Here is a 16,313-nt window from a genome sequence, read left to right as displayed (position 1 = left end):
GAAGGGACGTAATCCTCTAGTTGTTATAATCTCTAGCAGAAACTTCTTTCTTTAATTTCTCACAACCTTCAATATCATTGGAGAGGGGCCAAATCTAATGTCTATCTATTTCTATTTAATTTTATGAGAGTCATCTGTTCTCATATTAGATCACTAGTAAATCAGAGGTCAGAGCAGAAGGTGGGTTAGTCTGTGTCTTCAAAAACAATGGGGAGTCCTGTGACATCTTGAAGACTAACCAATACTACGAACTCCCTACCCCAAACCTGCCATATTTGTTCTCACACATTGCCTTTTCCTCAGGTTTCCGTTGATAGGGCTTTTATAGTTATCTGTGCCCACAGGCACTGTTGACTTCTCACCCTTCTACCCTTCTTAGCATGGGTCAGCCTCCCCCCCAACCCACCCACACATTCATCAACAGCAGACTTAGAAGAAGTATAACATGGCCCCCAGCTTGCTCTGTTCATCCAGATTCCAGTGACATCATTCCACTTCCTACCAGTGATTGCAGAGACAGTTCCAGTCCCTCACCTGAGCATGTTGCTCTGCTTTTCTCCTACCTCTAAGTACAGTTGGAGGAAACCCAAGGTTGCCACCAGGTCTCTCCCCCACTAAATCCTTGGGGAACTCAGAAGCTCTGGCCCAACCAGCTCCTGGCCCCATGCTCCTCCCACTCACAGTGAAAGGGGCCTATACTCCCTCACTCCCTGCCCCTGCAACATCACCCATGCTCATTCTTCAACCACAGAACCCTGATTTGAACTGTCTCAGCCATTTTTGGAATCTCTGAAATTGTTCTTGCTGTTCAGGCTTAAAAGCCAGAGGCAGGAGCGACCAGGGGAGCGAAGCGGTCAGGGAGCTGCAGACAGGGGAGTTTAAGAGGGAGTTTGGGAGGGAGTGTCATAGAGAGGACTATAATGGTTAGGAAGACCCGCAACACCTTTGCCAGCACTACTGCTGTCTCCTCCACTTGTGCCTGTAGCCAGACAGACTGCCTGACCATGGATGTTTCTACGCAGATCCTGGTGTGGTTCTGCAAGGACTGTGGCTTGCTGTTCCCACTTACTGATACCCAGGCTGAGGGGAATATTCAGTGTGAAAGGTGCCTGCTGGTGGAATCTCTCAGGCAGCAAGTGGGGGAGCTACAGGAGGAGGTGGCCAGGTTGAGGAGTATCCGAGTCCATGAGCAGTTCCTGGATAGTATTCAGGTGGAGACTGCGGAGGCAACTGTCCCAGTGCACAGGATGGCTGATAAACCACTGGAGGAGGTGGACCAGGGTGGACACTGGCAGCTGCTTACTTCTCATAGCAGGCAGTGCCCCACCCTCCCACCATGGTGCTGGAAAACCATTATGCTGTACTCGATACAGGAGACCAACAATTACCCTGTACAGAAGAGGAGAAACCTCATACCCCCAAGGCTGGGAAGTCTACTGCCACCCCTGCAAGAAGGAAATGTAGAGTAGTGATGGTTGGAGAATCTCTTCTGAGGGGATGGAGGTGCCCATCTGTTGCCCTGACATTTCCTCTCGGGAGGTGTGCTGCCTGCCAGGGGCCCGTATCCGAGACGTTACGCAGGCATTGTCGAGGATTATCCAGCCCTCTGACTACTATCCCATGCTTCTCATCCATGTGGGCACAAATGATACTGCGAGGTGTGATGCTGAGCAGGTCAAGAGTGACTTCAGGGCTCTGGGGGCACGGGTCAGGGAGTTTGGGGCGCAGGTGGTATTCTCTTCAATCCTGCCTGTCAGAGGTAGGGGCCCAGGCAGAGACAGCTGTATCCTAGAGGTGAATGCTTGGTTGCGTAGATGGTGTCGCCAAGAAGGCTTTGGTTTCTCTGACCAGGGGATCCTTTTCCGGGAAGGACTGTTAGGTAGACATGGCGTTCAACTTTCGAGGAAGGGGAAGACCATATTCGGACACAGGCTGGCTAACCTAGTGAGGAGGGCTTTAAACTAGGTTCGACGGGGGCAGGGGAGGAAAGCCTGGAGGTAAGTGGAAAGCATGGATACCTGGGAGAAGAACTTGGAATGGGAGGGAGTATGGACTACACTGGGAGAGTAAAAAGAGGGCCAGGGCAAAACTGGGAGGCAAAACCAAATCAATGTCTGAGATGCCTATATACAAATGCAAGAAGTATGGGAAATAAACAAGAAGAATTGGAAGTACTAATAAATGAATACAACTATGATATCGTTGGCATCACAGAAACTTGGTGGGATAATACTCATGATTGGAATGTTGGTATTGAAGGGTACAGCCTGCTTAGGAAGGACAGACAGGGAAAGAAGGGAGGCGGTGTTGCCTTGTATATTAAAAATGTACACACTTGGACAGAGGTGGAGATGGACGTAGGAGATGGAGGGGTTGAAAGTCTCTGGGTTAGACTCAGAGGAGTAAAAAACAAGGATGAGGTCCTACTAGGAGTCTACTACAGGCCTCCTAGCCAGGTGGAAGAGGTGGATGAGGCTTTCTTTAAACAGCTAACAAAATCATCCAGGGCCCAGAATTTGGTAGTGATGGGGGACTTCAACTATCCAGATATATGTTGGGAAACTAATACAGCAGGTGACAGACTGTTCAATAAATTCTTGGATTGCATTGCAGACAACTTTTTATTCCAAAAGCTTGAAAAAGCTACCGGGGGGAAGCTGTTCTAGATTTAATTTTAACAAATAGGGATGAAATTATTGAAAATTTGAAAGTGGAAGGTTGCTTGGGTGAAAGTGATCATGAAATCATAGATTTCACAATTCTAAGGAAGGGTAGAAGGGAAAACAGTACAATAGAGACAGTGGATTTCAGGAAGGCAGATTTTGGTAAACTCAGACAGCTGGTAGGTAAGGTCCCATGGGAAGCTAAACTGAGGGGAAAAACGGCTGAGGAGAGTTGGCAGTTTTTCAGAGGGACATTATTAAGGGCCCAAAAGCAAGCTATCCCACTGCGTAGGAAAGATAAAAAACATGGCAAAGGACTGCCTTGGCTTAACCAGGAGATCTTGCATGATCTCAAAATAAAAAAGGAATCATATAAGAAATGGAAACTAGGACAAATTACAAAGGACGAATATAGGCAAACAACATGAGCATGCAGGAGCAAGATTAGAAAGGCTAAGGCACAAAATGAGCTCAAACTGGCTGCAGGCATAATGGGAAACAAGAAGGCTTTTTACAAATACATTGGTAACAAGAGGAAGACCAAGGAGAGGGTAGGGCCGTTGGTCAGTGATGAGGGAGAAACAGTGACAGGGAATTTGGAAATGGCAGAGATGTTTAATGATTTCTTTGTTTCGGTCTTCACAGAGAAATCTGAAGGAATGCCTGACATAGAAAATGCTAGTGAAAAAGAGGTAGGTTTAGAAGCTGAAATAAGAAAAGAACAAATTAAAGTTTACTTAGAAAAATTAGATGTCTGCAAATCACCAGGGCCTGATGAAATGCATCCTAGAATCCTCAAGGAGCTGATAGAAGAGGTATCTGAGCCTTTAGCAATCATTTTTGGAAAATCATGGGAGACAGGAGAGATTCCAGAAGACTGGAAAAGGGCAAATACAGTACCCATTTATAAAAAGGAGAACAAGAATAACCCGGGAAACTACAGGCCAGTCAGCTTAACTTCTGTGCCAGGAAAGATAATGGAGCAGGTCATTAAAGAAATCATCTGCAAGCATTTGGAAGGTGGTAAGGTGACAGGGAACAGCCAGCATGGTTTTGTTAAAAACAGATCATGTCAAACCAATCTAATAGCTTTCTTTGATAGAATAACGAGCCTTGTGGATAAGGGAGAAGCGGTGGATGTGGTATACCTAGACTTCAGTAAAGCATTTGACATGGTCTCACATAATATACTTATCAATAAACTACACAAATACAACTTAGATGGGGCTACTATAAGGTGGGTGAACAACTGGCTGGATAACCATACCCAGAGAGCAGTTATTAGTGGTTTTCAATCCTGCTGGAAAAGTATAACTAGTGGGATTCCGCAGGGGTCTGTTTTAGGACCGGTTCTGTTCAATATCTTCATTAACGATTTAGATATTGACATAGAAAGTACACTTATTAAGTTTGCAGATGATACCAAGCTGGGAGGGGTTGCAACTTCTTTGGAGGATAGGGTCATAATTCAAAAGGATCTGGATAAACTGGAGAAATGGGCTGAGGTAAACAGGATGAAGTTTAATAAGGATAAATGCAAAGTGCTCCACTTAGGAAGGAACAATCAGTGTCACACATACAGAATGGGAAAGGACTGCCTAGGAATGAGTACAGCAGAAAGGGATCTAGGGGTTATAGTGGATCGCAAGCTAAATATGAGTCAACAGTGTGATGCTGTTGCAAAAAAAGCAAACATGATTCTAGGATGTATTAACAGGTGTGTTGTGAACAAGACACGAGAAGTCATTCTCCCGCTCTACTCTGAGCTGGTTAAGCCTCAGCTGGCGTATTGTGTCCAGTTCTGGGCACCGCAGTTCAGGAAGGATGTGGAGAAATTGGAGAGGGTCCAGAGGAGAGCAACGAGAATGATCAAAGGTTTAGAGAACATGACCTATGAAGACAGGCTGAAAGAATTGGGCTTGTTTAGTTTGGAAAAGAGAAGATTGAGGTGGGACATGATAGCATTTTTCAGGTATCTAAAAGGGTGTCATAAGGCAGAGGGAGGGAACTTGTTCTTCCTTGCCTCTGAGGATAGAACAAGAGACAATGGACTTAAATTGCAGCAGGGGAGGTTCAGGTTGGACATTAGGAAAAAGTTCCTAACCGTCAGGGTGATCAAACACTGGAACAAATTGCCAAGGGAGGTGGTAGAATCTCCATCACTGGAGATATTTAAGAAGAGGTTAGATAGATGGCTTTCAGGGATGGTCTAGAAAGTGCTTGGTCCTGCCATGAGGGCAGGGGGCTGGACTCGATGGCCTCTCAAGGTACCTTCCAGTCCTACTCTTCTATGATTCTATGAAATAGTCTCAGACCTGATGTGGAGTCATACACCCCCCAGGGCTCTCTCCCTGGAAATTCTTCACCTCTCTGGGTCTTTTCAGGCCTTGCTTTTCAGCTGGGCCACTAAGAGTCCAGACCACTCTCCCAGTGGTTGGCAGGGAGGAACTAAGGCACTCCTCTACTTTTTGTCTTCCCCAGCAATCCCAAAGGTGGCAACTGTTCATCAGATCCCTTTAGATAACCTGTACCACTGCTGAAATTCCTTGGGCTATTTCCCCAAGGCTCCAACATGTTCTTTGCCCTTATTGTGGGGCTTTCTCCTAGCCTTTGTCCACACTGTTTTGTCCAAGATCCATAGTTCCTTCAACCATCCGCTCTCGTCACGCTCTAGCAAGTAACTGCCTGCCTGGTGTCCAGTTGGCTGCTTCCCCACCGCCACTCTGACAACTTGGAGGACCTCTCTAACTGCCCTTGTTTTGTGGGGGGCGGTGTTGGGGGGGCAGGGTGTGGCAGGGCCATAAAGTCTTCTCCAGAGGGCCTCAGGATCTAATCCTCTTTATATCACACACACCAACATTAGATACAGTTTGCACCAGTGTAAATGATGACATAAAGGTACATGGTAGTGCAGAAGCAGGCCCTACATTTTGTAAAATAGTTCAGGCTGTAACTGCACATTACAGAGATTCCATGACTGTGCATTCATTTCTCTAAAAAAGTCTTTAAAATTATTCAGCCATGCTAAAAGTATTTTAAGTACCAATCAACATGACATTCAATAAGCTACATTCCTAACTGATTTAATGCTAGTTACATGGCTAACAGCACACACATTCACCTCAGATTGCATGCAGATTTTTATGAAGCCATTTCACAGGTTCTGTTCAGAATCATGATAATCATAATTGCTTAAGAAAACTTAGAAGCACTTAAAATAATTGTTTATGAATTAAGTGCTAAATTATGGAATTAACTTTTGTGTTTTGAGGCAATAAATATATAATATACAATAGGTACTAATCACTATTGCACTGCGTATTTCAACAAACTGTATTCCTTGTTTGACTGAACATTTATGATCAGTGATTTTGGCATAAATGATAATATGAATATAGCAAACAAACCTATATTAAATTAGGACAGGATATGGCTAGGGCTTGATATGTGTCTTGTTTATGCCAGTTTTAAACCAGTCAAACTCCACAGATACTAGAAGGGATGGAGAGGAGAATCTGACCTCAAGTACTTGTTATCTGTAGTGGAAATATCTTCACAGAAACTGAGACACTTTGAGAACAGAAGTGGAGGAAAGGATTCTTGAGATTTAATTCTTATTGGATGTAAGGTCTTGGATGCAGCACTGCTTTGGTTCTCCCACCTGTAAAATGGAGATGATGCTACTGATGATCTGTTTCACAAGGACGTTGTGAAATTTAAAGGGAGAGGATTATCCAAAGTGTTCAATATTGACCTAACCCTGCTCCTGCTGAAGGCAAAGGAGGTTTCACCATTGATTTTTAGGTCAATTCTGAACACTTTTATAAATTCCACCCTAAATAATGAATGGACCTGATCCCCTCTCGCTCTGGTTTGCTTTGGTGTATTCCTACTGAGTCAACAGAGATATTATTAGTAATTATTTTATTCCAGTAAAAAGGGCATTTCCTCAGAAGTTTGCCTTTTTCAGATCATACAATGGGCATAGAGATGTGGGGAGGGCTAGTTCAGTGGTTTGAGCACTGGCCTGCTAAACCCAGGCTTGTAAGCTCACTCCTTGAAGGGGCCATTTAGGGGTCTGGAGCAAATACATTTAAAAAAAAATCTGTTGGGGATGGTGCTTGGTCCTGCCAAGAGGGCAGGGCATTGGACTCAATGACCTCCTGTGGTCCCTTCCAGCTCTATGAGATGTGTATCTCCATATGTATATATAGAAACTGAGCATTCTAAACCAGTTGGCTACATCTCCACTACAGCACGATTTTGAAAAGGCAACCTTTCAAAGGCCACTTTTCGAAAGATCACCTTTCAAAATCATGCATCTACACAAAAAAGTCAATTGAGATCATGAAGCACTCTGTCAAAAGACCAGCCCACTCTTTAGAAAAGGAGAGTTCACACAGCCCAGGGTGTGCTTTTGAAAGAAGGCCAGGAAAAGCCAAGGACTGTGTCGCATGGGGACAAGCCCTTCTGGGGGCTGCAGCCAGCCCCTCCCTTAAAGGGCCCTGCTCCGACACCCTTGTCCTGCACACAGTGAGGGCTGCTTTGCCACACTGATGCTGCACAGTGACAGAAGCCACGTTGGTGAGCACTGTGGATCCCCAGCAGCTCCCTGATGTGCCACCCCTCAAGGTCATGGCCAGCCTGCTGGCCATGTTGCTAGTGGCCATCCTCCAGTGGCTCCAGGGGGCCACCCTGATAGCCACCCTGCTACAGGCTGTCCTCACAGGGTGATGCCTGCTCCCTCCCCTGGGTCATCCAGCACCTGTGAACCTATCCCACCAGCAGTGAGTGGTGGGACTGGCTGGTGCTGGGGAACTAGGATGATGACTGCTGGCTCCAGAACTTCCACCTCCAAGCAGACATTTCTGGAGCTATGTCACTGGCTCGCCCCAGCCCTCCAGCACCACAACACCCGAATGCAGCCCATGCTCCCCCTGCAGAAGAGGGTAGCCATTGCCCTCTGGCAGCTGGCCGCCTCTGACAGCCACTGATCAATTGGCCACCAGTTCAGGGTGGGCAAGGCCACTATTGGAGGTGTCCCCACAGAGGTAAGCCAGGCTCGGGTCACACACCCACCACAGGGAGAGGGAAGGGGGCTCTCAGGCAAAGGGAACTCTGGGGGACCTGGGGGAAAGGCTGGAAAGGACGGCGGGGGGAGTGTGATAGGATGGGGTTTCCCAGCACAGCTAAAGGAATCAATCCATGGTACCTTTGCTTAAAATATGGGCTACTTACAGCCCCAGGCTGGGACTTCCTTCTCACTAAGGCAAATCAAACCAGCCACAAAAATACATCTGCGAGTCCCACTGGCCAGCCAGAAGCCACACAAGCAAACCCACAGACTTCTCAGCTGCTACAGCAGCCCAGACCAGCAACCCCCAATTCAGGTGACGGCTCTTAAGCCTGTTTTACCAAACACCACACAGATTCTTCTAGACTCCAAAGGGCCAAGCCCAGGACCCTGGTCAATATATACTTGTATCTTACCCAAAACAACAGGCTCACCAGTTCTTTAGATCTAAATATCTAAAGATGTGTTAATACAAAAGGAAAGAACAAGGTTAGACACAAGAATTGTCTTTGCAAGCATCTTTTTGAGGGATGGGCCCCCAGTCCAGACAGGTTTAACTCATGAAGACTGAAGAACAAAGAGGGTCCCTGCTAGGGCCCATCTTATAGTTTCTTCTACGAGGAGGGAAAATTCTGTTCTTCTGCCACAGGGCTTCACTGACCACCCGGTGGGTCACTGTGCTGTGTTGCCCCCATGATGCAGCCCCCAGAGGAAAATCCCACCTTCCCCAAATGTGTATTGGCCGTCTGGGCCTCTACTCAGCTTATTATTCTGGCTGGGGTGGAAACCCACCTGCCATTATGAACCTCAGCACTGAAACACTTCTAATTCAGCTACAGAGCTAACATCTATAACTTTACATCCAAATATATCACAGACATACAAGTAGCATACATAGATTCAGGGCATTATCACCTTTCATTAGATACATCACATGTCCCCCCACTGGCACAATAGGTGGTGCCAACAGATACAGTGGACACACAAAATGGCTTCCAGATCCATATAAAATCCTGTCATGTCTCAGGCGGGCTTAGAGCACCCCGCCATGCACTCATGGGCTTGTTCTCCCTCCACCCCATGCAGGACATCAAGGCCACAAACAGCATCCTGCTTCACTGGGTTGTCCCACATTGCCCTCTCAAGGTTCACTGATCTGTGCTTCCCCAACTGTTTTGGGGGTCTGGATGGGACCCACATCACCATCAGGGCCATGGACCACAGCACCAGTGAGTACATCAGCTGTAAGGGGTACTGCTCCTTGGTGCTCCAGGCCCTCATCATAAAAGGGTCATTTTAAGGATGTGTGTATGGGCTGGGCTGAGCTGGGCAAGCCCACAATGCCAGGGTGTTTTGTAACTCTTGGCTCAGCTGCAGGATGCAAGAGGATACATACATCTCCCTGTGGGACCTCCCATTTGGGGACCTGACCATGCCTCCCTGCAATGTGGCTGATACTGCCTACCTCCTGCATCCATGGCTGGTGTGGCCCTACATCAGACATATTGACCCTATCCAGGATGTTTTTAATGAGTCCCTGAACCAAGCTCACAACACTATGGAGCAAGCTTTTGAGCATCTGAAGGGGTGCTTCTACTGCCTCCTCATGCAGCTGGAGGTGGACCTCCCCAACATGCTGGATGTGGTGGGGGCATGCTGCACCCTCCACAATATTGTCAAGGAAAAGCATGAGCCCTTCATGCAGGGGTGGGCTGCCAAGTCCAACCACGGCTACCAGCAGCTGGCTGCTGCCCCATGCCGCCAAGTGTGGGTTAGGGAGGCCCTCAGGGAGGCTGCACCTGAGGGTCCCAGTAATCCCCCCCATACACCCTTAATCATGACCTTCCTCCTGCACTCCCACCCCTCACTGCTCCCCCACCGCAAACCCACTCCTGAACCCCCCCACACACCATACACGAGGGACACAGGTATGGGGAAAAATAAAATATTTACTGGAATGTTATGAAATGACACTAAACTTTTTAAACTGAGTAATAAACTATTTACAAGGGGGCAGGGGGAAAACTATATATAATGGGCTTAGGGTGGGGAAGAGGGCAACAAAACTTGGAAGGGGTCCTGGGGTGGGGGTGGTGAGCCTGACTCCTCCACTGGTGTGGAAGGCCAGGAGCCATGCTAGCTTCAGGAGCCCCTATCACCTCAGTTCCAGGATCCCCATTGAGGCTGGGTCGCAGCTGGACTACGGGGAGGAAGGGGCACAGGAGGGGTCCATTAGGCATGGGCTTGGACTCTGCAGGGGGTATAGGTGGGTATGGTAGGGCAGGGGGGCAGGCTTACCCTGGCCAGCACTAGCCACCAGCAAGCAGCCCAGTGCCAGTCAGGCAGCTGGAGGGATTTCAGGTGGGAGCAGGGCAGCAAGGTCAGTTACTGGGATAGGGGGGTGGGGGGGGCTGGTGAGGGAGTGGGAGACTGGGTCAGGTGGGCAGTCACAACCTGGGTGAAGGTATCCAGGGTGCCACCACCCAATCCCAAGCCTCCCACTCTGTTGCCAGCCACTCCTGCAGGACAGCAATCATCTGCAACAGCATTAGCCTCCCCATCCCCCGGTGGTACCAGCACATACCCTGGTGGAGGCCCTCTATGGGCATGGGAGGTGGTGGGGTCCCAACCTCTTTGATCTCCAGGGGTCAGCTGGCCACTGCGGGGCTCAGCCGACCACCAGATGGTGGAGCTGTGGAGACAGAAGGGGACAGAAGAATGACCCATCAGTCCTGGAACCTAGTCCTGAGGACCATGCTCCCCACCCTTCATGCCCCTCATCCCACCATCCAACTCCTGAGGGCCATGGTCACACACCCTCTCTCCCTTCCTGTGCATGTGACCCATGGCAGCTGTTCATGGGGGTGGGTGCTGAGTGCTGTACATGGCCCCCCTCTGGGCCTCAGGGAGAGTGGCTGTCCAGGGTGCATCTGGACTGGGATTGGTGGTTGTCTGGGTGGCTCACTGCTGGCTGTGGCAGAGACAGGCTGCCCCTCCCCACCAACCTAGTGGTCCCTCCAGGAACTTGGGGGAGGTTCAAGAGAAGGAGTCCCAGTTGAATGACCTGGAGGAGATGGCAATTACAAAGGTCCCATTCCTGGATTTCTTACCATTGCTTCTTGCTTTGACATCTGGGTCCCTTGGCTAGGTGAATGCTGGTTCCTGATTGTCCCGACTGGTCCTCAATCAGTGGCTCCTGCTCTGATTGTGGCTCAGCTGTGTCAAGAAAGGCAACCTGTGGGAGGGGGAGGGCACCTGCTTCGGGCTGAGGAAGTGGTCTAGCTCTTCAAAGTGGGGGCAGTTTGTGGCCTCTGCTCCTGAGTGGCTGGCCTCATCCCTCTCCCGTCAATACATCTGCCTTAGCTCCTTAACCTTGGAGCCGAAACTGTTGGCCATGTGGCTGGAATGCCCCTGGGACGTGAGGCTGGTGAACAGGGGCACAAATGTCCTGGCTTTCCACCGACGGCCTGATGTGTGCAGGATGACCTCTGCCAGCACGTGGGGGCCAGCACATTCGTCCCCCAGCAATCCTGGTGGTGGAGGACGCCACCATGATGCTCTGCATGGTGGCAAATGTGGCATACCCCCAGCAACTGTAGCTCATGCTGCTATACACAAGACACCTCGACCCCACCTGGGAGGCATTCAATCAGCACCTCAACCATGCCTGCAATGTCATGGAGAGGGCCTTCGGGCACCTAAAGGGGCAGTAAAGGTGCCTCCACATGCAGCTGGAGGTCAGGCTCCTCAATGTGCCCCAGGTGGTGGGCACCTGTTGTGTCCTCCACAATGTTGTGGAGGTAAAGGGGGACACCTATGTCCCTTGGGGGGGGGGTCCTCCGGCTGGCACTGGCTATGAGAAGCCAGGCACCGCCCCCATCCACCAGGCCCACCAGGACAGCCACAACGTATGGGAAGCCCTCAGGCAGGCCTTCGCCAACAGCCACCTCTGACCCACATGCCACTTCCCACGTATATCTGCCACCCACCATCCCTGCCACCCCCACCAGTACCTCACTCAAACATCCACCTCCCACCATCCCCCTGAGGAGCACAGCATGGAGTGGTGAACATTAAAATAAACATTTATCTAGACCATTGTCAATAACTATGTACGGGGGGAACCTAATTTGGGGGGGGGAACTTAACTTGGAGGGAGGCAGGGCACTCTTCCGAGGCAGGGGTGGTGGGCCACAAGCCTCATTGGCCCCTCGAGCTCCTGCCTCCCTGGGTGCAGGGTCCCTGGAGAGGAGGAGAGGGTGCGGGGAGCACCGGCTGGTAAGGCCAGAAAGTGGGCCTGGAGGGTGCAGGCTAAGTGTGGGGCAGAGGGTGCAGGCTCGGTGGGGGCAAGGGGGCAGGCTCAGTCGGGGTGGGGGTGGGGAGGCAGGCCTGGCAGGTGCAGGGGGGCAGGCTTGCTGGAGGTGGGGGGCAGGCTCAGCAGGGGCAGGGGGACAGGCTCATTGGGAGGGGGCAGGCTCAGCAGGGGCATGGGGTGCGGGCTTAGTGGGGTTAACTGCTGGGGGGTCCAGGAGGTGGGCAATGTTGGCCGAATGGTCCCGGAGGGTGTGGCCAATGCCCTCCAGTGTGGTCAGCAGACTCTCCCAGGCTGCCTTCCGCCATTCCATCTCAGCCTCAGTGAGCCACAGGTGCTGCTTGGCCACTTCAACCTGGTGTTGGCTGGCTGGGTCCTCCTTGGCCCAGTGGGGGGCCCTTTGGCTGCAGCCCCAACGGCGCTGCATGGGGTGGTGTCCGGGTACTTCTGAGGGCTGCAGGGGAGCTCTTGGGGATGAGGGATGGCGCAGGGCTCTCCCAGCCCATGGATGGTGCAGCTGCATGGAGAGGACAGCAAGTCAGTAATGTGCCCTGGATGAAGGGGACCTGGCTGTGGCCCACCTACCCAAGCCCACCCCATGCGGCATCTGCCTCCCCCCAAAGGTCACTGACCTCCACAAGGGGCATGGACCTGCCCCCCACAGGCTGGGCCTCCCAGCCTGGGTGTGCGTCCAGGGGTCTCTCATGCAGGTGGCCCTTCCCAACCTGCAGTGTGCAGGACCCAGGTGCTGTCCAGCACTGATCAGCCACTGCCTGTTAGCCGGTGGCCCGGTAATGTGCGGTGAGGTACTCCCCTGGGTCCTAAGCAACCCAGTTTTTTACTGTTAGAGCAGGCAGCTCCTAGCACACTCACCCACGGCCAGGCTGTAGTAACCAAACGGTTAAAGTTCTTTTGTTGTGCCGGCTGTGTTGCAGTGACAAAAGGGTTAACAAAATGGTTAGGCTCAGAGCTTAACTAGTTACAAGTTTATTTAAGCTACAGTTATAAGTGTGCGGTTACAAAAGGCTATTGTTTACTTCTTATATGCTAGCAAAGTACAGGTGTTAACAAGTTACGTTACAATCCAATACAAAGATATCTGTTACCATCTAACACAATGATATCTTGACACTAGTTACAGAGCTCTAATTCTTTAGCTGTGCACAAAAAAGCCAGAGACCTAGCATGGGTGTATCTTACCCTCTCTGCGTCTCTCGATACCAGCGTAGCCAAGCCGGATCGGTCACTCAATTCCGACGGAAAGACGAATACGAGGTTGGGTGTCCCCAGCTGTGGACCTCGGGAGGCAATTACCTGACCCGACCAGCAGGAAGTTGGTTGAAATGCACTCAAAGTTAGAGTTCTGCTGGACCCATCTTTTATACCCCTTTTGGGTTATGTATTCTCTTTCTTATCTATGGTGCCAGATCATACTGGTCTGTCTTTGTGACTCCAGTTTGTTACAAGGGCATTTCTACTTAGTTTGCACTTGTAAGACAAGAGATAAACAATTGAGGAGTACAGGACATTCTTTTGTGCGAGCGGGGCACGTCCCCTTCTGGGTGATTGTGTGTGTGCATCATATTGATCAATGCCAGCTGGGGTGATTTCTTGAGGGTCCACCCCCCCTCTCATGTTGACAGTCTGGCCTGTTAGCCTTCTAGCTGCACTTTCTGCTTCTCAGGGTCACGATAAGCCAGCATATCTGGGCCTCAATGAGGGCATCAAAGACTGTGCTGTCAGCAGCCATTTCCGTGCCCTGTGTGCTCCTCAGTGGGGGGGGCAACGAGCAAGCTGGCTTGTAAGGGGGAGACTTTGTCTGGCTACACTGCCCCTTTGCCGCTTGCGTCACTGTCCACTGAAGGCAGGCGCTAGGCATCGCTGGTGGGCCACCACAGGGTACTGCATACCTTGTGGGGCCTGGCCTGTGTGCGTCCCAGGACCACCGGTCCTGTGTGCAGGCAACTAGCCATTGCATCACCCCCCCCCACCCTGTGGAGCAGGTGTGCACGCCCCGCCCCCCTTGTAGGTACCGGCAGATCCCTCGACTATGTCCGGGAATGTCCGGCTCCTGGTCACCTGGCTGGAGGAGTGGGAGGGGATGACGATGGTGAGGTCCCCCTCCTCACTCCACCACTCGGTGGTTCCCTTGTACTCCTGGGTCCCCAGTCTGGTCTGCTCCTCCTCCTCTGGCTGCAGCTCAACTGAGGTGTCCAGGAATGCTGGGGATGGGAAGCTGTCCTGGGGCCCCAGGATATCCCGGAGCTCCCAGAAGAAGGGGCATGTGGCTGGAGCTGCCCTGGAGCGGCCAGCCTGGTCCCTGGCCTGGGCATAGCCCTGCTGCTGCTCCTTTACCTTGGAGCTTACCTGCTCAGCAGTACGCTCTGGGTGGCCCCTGGTCTGGAGGCCATGAGCCAGGTGGCCGAAGGCAGCAGCATTGCACCACTTGACCCCCATCTCGTGCAGGACCTCCTCCTTCTTCCACAGGACAAGGAGATCCCCCAGCTCCCACTGTGCCCAGGAGGGGGCACTTTTTTTTCTCCCCCGGGACCCCTGCAGGGGCTCGGAGGGGGGCCATTGGGCTCATGGGGGAGCTGGCTGTTGGCCATGCTGTGGTGCGGGAGCATGGGGCTGGAGCACATGTAGAGGCTGCTCCTAGCACACTTTCAGCTTCCTGCCATGGGTTTCCTGCATGAGTGCAGCTTTAAGGCAGCCAGCTCCAGGGACCATAGAGCCCCACTGCTGCTGGCTGGAGCGGCCCCACACTCCAGCTGATTGGTGCCATGGCAGACCCGTATTTCAAAACAGCAAACCGTGGAGCATCTACATGTGTACTCTTTCAATTTAGTATTTTGAAAGGGTCCGATCTTCCCGATATGGGATTGGGGTTCAGATTTTGACGTCTGCGCCCTGTTCTTTTGATTTCCTTTCGAAAGACAGCGTTATGAGTGTGGACACTCGTCCCCGTTCTTTCAAAAAAGGGCCACTTATTTTGATGTTTTGTGCATGTGTAGACACAGCTTTTGTGTGTAGACACTGAGCAGGGCATTTCGAAAGGGCCTCCACTTTCAAAATTTCTTTTAAAATTACTTGCTCGTGTAGATGCATCTATTGCTTTTCTGTCTCCCAGCACAACTGTCAATAACTTTCAGAACTTTTATGCCACCCTGACATCAGGGACTGCTCCTGCTTTGCATGGGGTTTGATTCAGAACACAATTTACCACTACCACTTCTTTTTAAATGTGCAGCACATAGAAATAGCTTGTATTACTAAAATCATCATGTGCAAGCCAATTGATTTCAGCAGGGAATTCCCAGTCACCTGGCTAAACCGACTTTCAGTTGATTGAACCTTCAGACAGGGGCAAAGCACTTGGATCTGAGGGGACAACTGGGGCCACTAGGCCTGCCTCATAACCAATTCCTTTCAGGAACATCAGTCTCCAGTGAGCAATGGCTCACATACTACAACAGGGCTTTAAGATGATTGTGAGTAGTTAACATAGTAGTTAACATTTAAAAATGCATTGGAATCCTTGTCACTGGCATTCTCTATATCATTGATTCCAGGATGCATCTCTGCTGGTCCAAGAAGAAAAGTCTACAGGACATCGCTCAGAAGTATGGAATAGACACAGAGAGTGAAGACAACCCACGTGAACGCAACACGAAGGACGGTCAGCTCCGGGTGCTCTACCTTTGCCCTCAAAACAAAAAATACTGCATTTAAAAGATTTATTCCCCTCAGGCAGTGGCAAAAATTGCCAAGAAAGTTTATGGAATTACTTTCATTGGAGATATTCATGGCTGGACAGTAGATGTCTATTAGGTTTACAGGTAATGAATTGAACCCTACCACGTTTCAGAAGAATAGACCAATTAAAGTTCCCTTTTATCACCGATTCTACAATTTAATGAGTACATGAAATTCTACTTAACATTAATAGAAGTTTTGTGCATGCACTGAAGGGAGAATAAAGCCATGTAGATTTTTTTTTTATAAACGGCATGAATCAAATAAAAATTGTGACTCTCCAAGTGAAGTCACATAAATTGCAATATTCTGAATGAACAGTAATATTTGAGAGAGTGAACCTGGGGCACAGAAAGTAGAAACGTGAGAGAGAAATCAGCTCTTACTCAAAATTGAAAAAGGCAAGTTAGCCTGAGCTCATTCTGAGACCAAATGCCTTCAAAATAAATAGGAAAAAGCTTCCACAGCCAGATAAAATGAAACACTTAAGAAGACAGTAAGGGTTAGT

Source organism: Carettochelys insculpta, chromosome 5, assembly GCF_033958435.1.
Source record: "Carettochelys insculpta isolate YL-2023 chromosome 5, ASM3395843v1, whole genome shotgun sequence".
NCBI lineage: Eukaryota > Metazoa > Chordata > Testudines > Carettochelyidae > Carettochelys > Carettochelys insculpta.
The sequence above is the reverse complement of the archived record's forward strand: the minus strand, read 5'-3'. Positions refer to the sequence as shown.